This window comes from Triticum urartu, chromosome 6, assembly GCF_003073215.2.
Source record: "Triticum urartu cultivar G1812 chromosome 6, Tu2.1, whole genome shotgun sequence".
In the NCBI taxonomy this organism is placed as follows: domain Eukaryota; kingdom Viridiplantae; phylum Streptophyta; class Magnoliopsida; order Poales; family Poaceae; genus Triticum; species Triticum urartu.
Genome location: NC_053027.1, coordinates 14691340 through 14699353, shown reverse-complemented (window position 1 = coordinate 14699353; position 8014 = coordinate 14691340). Strand labels below are relative to the sequence as shown.

The following is an 8014-nucleotide window of genomic DNA, read 5'->3' as shown; positions in this document are numbered from 1 at the left end:
ATTGTAAAGTACTAGATCTACAAATGTAATACTATGACATGTGGTGTATTCTTGGTATTTCATCGACGACTGTGCATGTCAGCTATTGATCCAGGGATTGACATAATATGCACAGAGATTTGTACCGGGTCCAGGTCGTGACATAGACGAACTATGACCAGATCCGAGCAAATCCACCAAGGATATATCCGCTGGAGACACACCTCCACACGCCCATCGGCGATGCTAGATACATGACTGAGACGTGGGCTAGACGGGAAGAATCTTATTCCATCTTCAGAGAGCCGCCGCTATCTCGTCTTCCTGAGTGGGACACAAACCCTAACAAAACTTGAAAAAACATCTGAAAGCAGAGCCGTCCCGCGGGCAAAGGCCGGGATCCACCGTGTCGCCATGGCCCTAAGGCCACCGTAGACGAGGTGGACCGGCGGTGGCGCCAGCGGGCAGGGGCGGCTCCAGCGTGGGGTCGTGTAGGGTCGGCCGCCCCGGATAAATTTTCAAAACCTAGGGTACCCCCCTACTCATTTTAGCCAGCGGCCACCATGGAAGGCGAGCAGGTTCGCTGGATGATCTCAGGTCTGGCCGAGCATGACGAGGGAAGAGGAAAACGATTCGCCAGATGCCAGGTAAGATAACTGCTCGCTAGGAAATGGGCCAATCAAGTAAGCCCACCAAAAATTAGATGAGCCCATTAGTACGCAGCCTGATTTTCACGTTCACAAGTCCTTTTCTAATTTCTAATCTATCGATCGTGGAACTGGTCGTCCTAAACTCACACAGTCACGCCTAGCGATCACGCCCTGAAGACGCGGCGCCGCCTCCAGTGCCGTCTTGCCGTCGCCGGCGCTGCCGAGGTCTGTCCAGCTGATGGTGCTAGATGGAGGAGAAGTGAGTCGGCCTGTTCTGGATGCCGTCCACACGGGAAACGGAGTCGTCGCCGCTGCCACGGTCCCCGCTCAAAACAACAAGCGAGCAGCCAACAGAGGCAACAACAACCAGGTTATTTCACTCTCCCTAGTCTTCTCTTCTGTTCTATAATGTTTATTTTGTTGTCATGGTGGCCTAATTCTTGGAAGTTGAATATTGAAACTAAATTAAAAATGTGATGTTACAGAGACCTAAGAAGTTGAAAGGGCTTTCTCAACCATGAATATAATAAAAACAGATTTGAGAAACAAAATAGGTGATGAATGGTTGAATGATATGATGGTTTGCTATGTTGAACGAGATATATTTGCTGGGATTTAAGACAAGAAGATTATCGAACATTTTCATGGCCTAAGGGATCGTAGAGGCCATCTTCCAAATCCTCCACGTATAACTACAACTTAATGGTAAACATTTGCCTTATCTTTTGTTTAAACAAATGGCATACTATGTTGTGATTTAGATTAATCTGATTGTTTTTACATGTTTCAGGTACCTAATGGACTAGAAGAATAAATATTTGGGGTAACGCATGGAAGATTTAGCCAGCGGAAGTCCAAGTTACACTTTATGTGATTTTTTGCATTACAACTTTTTGCCTACTTCTTGAGAATAAAATTACTTAGATAAATTTATTGTGTTGATAGTCTTGCCTGCATGCATACTCTTGGCCAACTATTTTTCTTGATTATATTGTGGCTTAGATTTTTTTTCTTTAAAAGTCCGCCCCGGTAACTTTAAATCCTGGATCCGCCACTGTCAGCGGGAGGCAATGGAACCCGAGGCTTTTCTTAGGGGAGGAGGCGGCTGCGTAAGGAATCACTAGCCATCCCCCACAACATGCATTCGCCAACCAATCGTTCAGTTATTGCAATATCTAGACCATGTAAGAGAGCATGCAAATTTAAGCCGGTTTTTACTCAAGCACCGGTGCTTAGGAAAATACCGGTTCGGATAACAGTGTGTCTAAGTAAGCTTATGTGCCGTACTTTAAGAAATTACCGGTTCCCTTTTTACAAATACACCTCGCTAAAGACCTTGCATTATACAAGTTCTTATCACTCACAATGATCAATAGGTAGCGTTTGGTGAGAAGAGAAATCCGGGAGCACCAATTCGATCGGAATCCGTCGGAGAAGCATGCAACTGATGATTGAGCCAAAATCAATAGAACTGGACGTTGGATCTGTAGGCTTTGTCCGGCCGCCAGTAGGCCGGGATGACATTGTTGGCCACCAGCGTCTTCCCGGAGTCGCTGGTGATGCGCATGGAGAAGGGCCCCTGCAGCGGGCGGCTGGTGTCCATCCGCCAGATGGATCCCCAGGAGCGGCGCATCGGCTCCCAGGACCCCGTGGGGCGGCCGTTCCTGGTCTGCATCAGCTCCATGCGGACCACGGTGCCGTCAACGTTGGCGTACTCCACGAGCACCGCGAGGTAGTTGGGGTTGGAGCCACGCTGGACGTGGAAGGTGACCTTTTCATGCCCGGGAAGTTGCCATCGCACCCTCCTGAACTGCATGTCGATGATGCCGCATGGCGGAGCTTGTCGTTGAGGCCGTTCTTGGCCATGGCCCCGAACGCCGTGCCACTGAGGTCGAAATGGTACCTGGCCACGGGGTAGTAGTTCATGTCGGTGATGACCACCCTCCTCGGCTGGCCGGAGCAGGAAGGATTGTTGGCGGCGACGCATCGGATCTGAATGGAAACACCGGGAGAAACCAAATTAAAGGTCAGCGTCCCCGATGGATGCATCTTTGCATGCACATGGTAGGTTTGAGCTTGACCAACTAATTTAACCGACACTGTCTGGCGTCGGATTTCTTAATGCACCAGTGCGTACTCCCTCCATACTTGAAAGAGTGTGCCTTCAACTTTGTTGAAACTATCTCAAAATTTGATCGAGTTTGTGTAAAAATACATCAATATTTGTGAAACTAAATAGATATATGATAAAGAATATGTTTTATCATGAATCTACTGCTATTAATTTGATGACATAAATGTTGGTGTATTATTATATAAATACGATCAAATAAAAAAAGTTTGACTTTCCAGTAAAATTGTAAATACACTCTTTGAAAGACAAAGGGAGTACATACCTCGTAGCAGCTGCCGCAGCCTGCGCCGCCGTCGAACAGAGGCTCGTTGCCGCAGGACGTCATGGAGGAGAAGGGGTACTGGTTCACGTTCTTGAAGCCGCAAGCACCACCTGCAAATCCATCCGTAGATCAGCATTATTACTATGTAAGTTGGCACTACGACGTGATGCATGCAAATGAGTATATATGGGCGTACCGTTGTCGTTGGGTCCGGCGCCGGTGGGCGCACCGTACCAGGTGGCCTTCGCGGGGAGCCAGCCGGAGTTGTACGATCTAGCGGCGGAGGTGTCGTAGTTGGCCGCAGAACGGACGGACGTGACGAGCACGGAGAGAAGTGCCACAAGCACAATGGCAATGTCGTTGGTGGAGGCGTCAGCCATATTGGCACTACACAGTTGTACTACTCCTGTTTGTTTGTTTGTTTGTGTTGTGATCTTGTGATGGCTGGACGGGATGCCATTGCCAGGCCATTTATAGGCAGGCCAACAGGCAAAATGAGGTGGGAACGACGAGTCGGCGCATGTTGCAGTTGCATCCGACGAGACGACTACGCGGATGGCGTGTTTAGGGCTACAAGGTCACATGGCTACGGAGGGAATCATGGAGGAATACAGGCACCGGCCGGTTTACGCGCGTACAATACAATCACATATTGGCGGTGATCACCGATCATCCGCTAATCATTTGGGGGGTGCACAAGTCAAGTTGTTGATTGCAGACAAAGTCAGACCATCGTTACATATGCCATAAGACCAGGCCGCACGTTATATCTTCAGGCCATTTCAAATATTAAAATGCTTGCAAGAAAGTCTGTACTATAGTTCTGCTAATCATGTCCAACTTTCTTTTGTAGTATGAAATATGGATCCGCTATGTATATTCAATTATAGTCCTAAAAACCAACTATACTAAATTTTGATTCTTGATCGGCCCATTTTGTACGTGCATGCATGTAAGCTCCATCATTGACTTATCACTGCTGCAGAATGATGCTATGGGCCCAACGTGTATGCTTCTAAGCACCATCGTCACTACCAACGTACAAACAAAGTATCACACACTCGTGGAGCGAATAGTGTGCGACGCAGGCATCACAAACAATAAAAAGATAAAATCGTGTGTCAAAAAACAAAACATGTGCGATGGCCGATCCATTGGACACGATTTTGTGGTGCAAACCGTGTGTGTGTTACGAGACACGCAGTTCAATGAAAAGACGCTCCATAATTTATGACGATCCTCGAGAAGATGATGACTCTTCTAGAGTGCTTTTGCCAAAATTGTCATAATAGCAATTATTTCGATGATTGGGCATATATGATAACTCTGATAGAGTTTCTCTTACACACAAGCATATACTACATACACCTTTAGTGTATGAAATGAAACATCACGTATTTACGTGCACATGCCTACAAACAACTGTTGTTAATAGTCCAATAACTACAACTCACTCATCACCACGCACATCATACATGACATGAGACGCTTCCTGAATATCGTACAGATACCACCATTAGTCGATCACTGATCCATAGAATGAGGGTGAAGAACCATAGACGTAGTCGTGGCTAGAAGCAGAACTAGCTATTGTATGATGTTATAACATCTCACAATAGGACTATAGACAATGGCAGAGCTATGTGTACTTGGGGGGGTGGTACTTGGGGGGGGGGGGGGGGGGGGGGATTGGGTGTGAAGTTGAGCAAATTTAGAGGACTTGTAAGGATATTTTTTTTAATTTAGCCCCACATCTATTGAAACTATGCCCTACAGTCAACAATAAATGTATTATTATATTTCCATGTTTATAATTAGTTTATATTTATATACTATAATTGCATTGATTATTGAATATGAGATTCGGAAGAAACCTCAATTACATGTGTGTAAACATAAACACGAATATGATTCCTAGTCATGCCTCTAAGACTAGATCATCTATTGATGATCATCTTTTTTCCCAATCATGAGCATTGGTAAAGTAACAAGGATGCTATCAATAATTAGAACAATGGTGTTGGGCGAGCCCGTGTTATAAATTACCGCGAGATCACATTGTTATCACACTAGTAGAAAAACGGCCTAATGTGAAGCACATTAGTACCGGTTTATAACAAAACCGGCACTAATGTTGCCATTAGTGCCGGTTCGAACGGCTAGGCGGGCGGAGCTAATTAGTACCGGTTCGTGGTGAACCTCTAGTACTGGTTCGTGCCACGAACCGGTACTAAAGAGGCTGTGGCACGTCGTGGTCCGGCTGGGGCCCCACCAGCACCTTTAGTACCGGTTCGTACCACAAATCGGTACTAGAGGGTTTTTAGTTGCAGTGGTTTTTTAGTCACACCTTGCCCCGCTAACAGGGTTTTTTCCACCTTAAATATGTTACTTCTCAAACTATGACAACCACTTGGTTTTCATTAAACTCTATGTGTAGAATTTGTGGCCACAATATGAGTTTTCTCCGGTTTCTAAACCAGTGAGGCCTCATATTGTCAATTCAGATTGTACACAAAAAGATCATTGATGATCAATGTATTTTTGATGTATTTCTTTATAAATAAATATAAGAGCATTTAGATCACTATTTTAGTAATCTAAATGCTTTTATATATCTTTATAGAGGGGGTATATTTTTATATTTTTACGAACCGGTGCAAAAAAATAAAGATGGTTACGGCAAAAAATGGATGCACTTCGTGTATAAACTGAACACTCTCTTTCAAATTATCAGTGTTTCAGACGAAAACTCATCTGTTACAAAGGCACTTCATTTTTTTTAACTTATTAAAACTCCAGACTTTTTGTGAGTTCATTATGCACCATTCAAAGCCACGTCATCAACTTTCAATCCTTAGTGCCTTCATTTGCTATTTTTCATACATTTACTGATTTGTTTTGAGCTAAATGAACCTGAAATTGAAAAGCACTACAAATGAACTCTGAAAAGGTTGAAACTTGGCATGGTATCATCATTTCACCCACATGGCATGTGCAAAAAAGTAGAGAGAGTTACGGAAAAAACTAGATGCACTTCGTGTACAAACTGGACACTCTCTTTCGAAATATCAGGGTTTCGGACGAAAACTCATCTGTTACAAAGGCACTTTATTTTTTTAACTTATTACAACTCCAGACTTTTTGTGCGTTCATTATGCACCATTCAAAGCCACGTCGTCCACTTTCAACCCTTTGTGTCTTCATTTGCTATTTTTCATGCATTTACTGATTTGTTTTGAGCTAAATGACCCTGAAATTGAAAAGCACTACAAATGAACTCTGAAAAGGTTGAAACTTGGCATGGTATCATCATTTCACCCACATGGCATGTGAAAAAAAGTAGAGAGAGTTATGGTAAAAACTGGATGCACTTCGTGTACAAACTGGACACTCTCTTTCGAAGTATCAGGGTTTCGGACGAAAACTCATCTGTTAAAAAGGCACTTCATTTTTTTAAACTTATTACAACTCTAGAATTTTTATGCGTTCATTATGCACCATTCAAACCACGTCGTCAACTTTTAACCCTCTGTGCCTTCATTTGCTATCTTTCATGCATTTACTGATTTGTTTTAAGCTAAATGATCCTGAAATTACAAAGCACTACAAATGAACTCTGAAAAGGTTGAAACTTGGCACGGTATCATCATTTCACCCACATGGCATGTGCAAAAAAGTAGAGAGGGTTACGACAAAAACTGGATGCATTTCGTGTACAAACTACTTAGAAATAAATATAAGAAAAATAAGTAAAGCATAAAAGAAAAAAAAACTATATAAAAAACTACTCATAAATAAATAGAAGAAAATAAATAAAGCAGAAAAGAAAAAAACTATATAAAAAACTACTCAGAAATAAATAGAAGAAAATAAATAAAGCAGAAAAGAAAAAAACTATATAAAAAAACTACACAGAAGTAAATAGAAGAAAATAAATAAAGCAGAAAAGAAAAAACTATATAAAAACTACTCGTAAATAAATAGAAGAAAATAAATAAAGCATAAAAGAAAAAAACTATATAAAAAACTACTCAAAAATAAATAGAAGAAAATAAATAAAACAGAAAAGAAAAAAAACTATATAAAAAATTGTTGGGGCGCTGTCTAGTGGGCCTGCTAGGCCTCGGGCGTGGAAATTCAGGCCCACAAGGGCCAGCAGGCTCACAGGACAGCGCACCATATTTAGGTCCAGAAGCCTACTTTAAAGAGGAGCTCGAAGGAGCAGCCGCGGCTGGGTTTATAAACCAGTGCAGCTGCCCTTCTTCCGGCGAGGTGGGACTAAACTTTCTGCACCGTGGAGTGGGAGCGCACCCACTTTAGTACCGGTTCGTGGCTCCAACCGGTACTAAAGGGGGTGTCTTTAGTACCGGTTTTTGCCACGACCGGTACTAAAGGGGGTCACTTCCCGCCGCTTGGCCTGGCCAAGTTTGACTTTTAGTACCGGCTAGTGGCTCCAACCGGTACTAAAGGCCCCTCCTATATAAGCAGCACTTACGAAAATTTCAGTTGGTTTCAGTTCATCTGCTTCGTCTTCGCCCCTGTCGCACGCGCCCCGTCGTCGAGCCCGCCGCCGCCCCTATCGCGCCCCAGCCCGTCCCCGTCGCCGTTATCGCCGCCCCAGCACGCCCCCGTCGTCGCCGCCCTCCGCCGTCGGCGGCGGCAGCCCCCGTCACGCGGCGTCGCGCCCCAGCCCGGTCATCCCCGTCGTCGACGTCACCGCCCCCGCCCCCGTCACCGCGCCCCAGCCCGTCCCCGTCATCGCCCCGCTATAAGAGATCGACCGCGCGTCAGCGGCCTCACACACACGATTTTTTGTCTGTTTTTTGTTAATGATTTTTTCTGTTTTTAGTTTTTTAGTTTTTATATGTACTTTTAGTTTATATAAATGTTAGATTAATGTCAAATGTTAGATGAATTAGATAGAAATATATGTTAGATATTAATGTCAAATGTTAGATGAATATATATTAGAATTAGCTAGATATTAAT

The 8014-nt window shown here is 44.0% G+C and overlaps 1 pseudogene; it reads right to left on the bottom strand.

The window, feature by feature from the left end:
- Nucleotides 1-1824: 1824 nt before the first annotated feature.
- Nucleotides 1825-3464, bottom strand: LOC125514914 (annotated as a pseudogene).
- Nucleotides 3465-8014: the final 4550 nt, after the last annotated feature.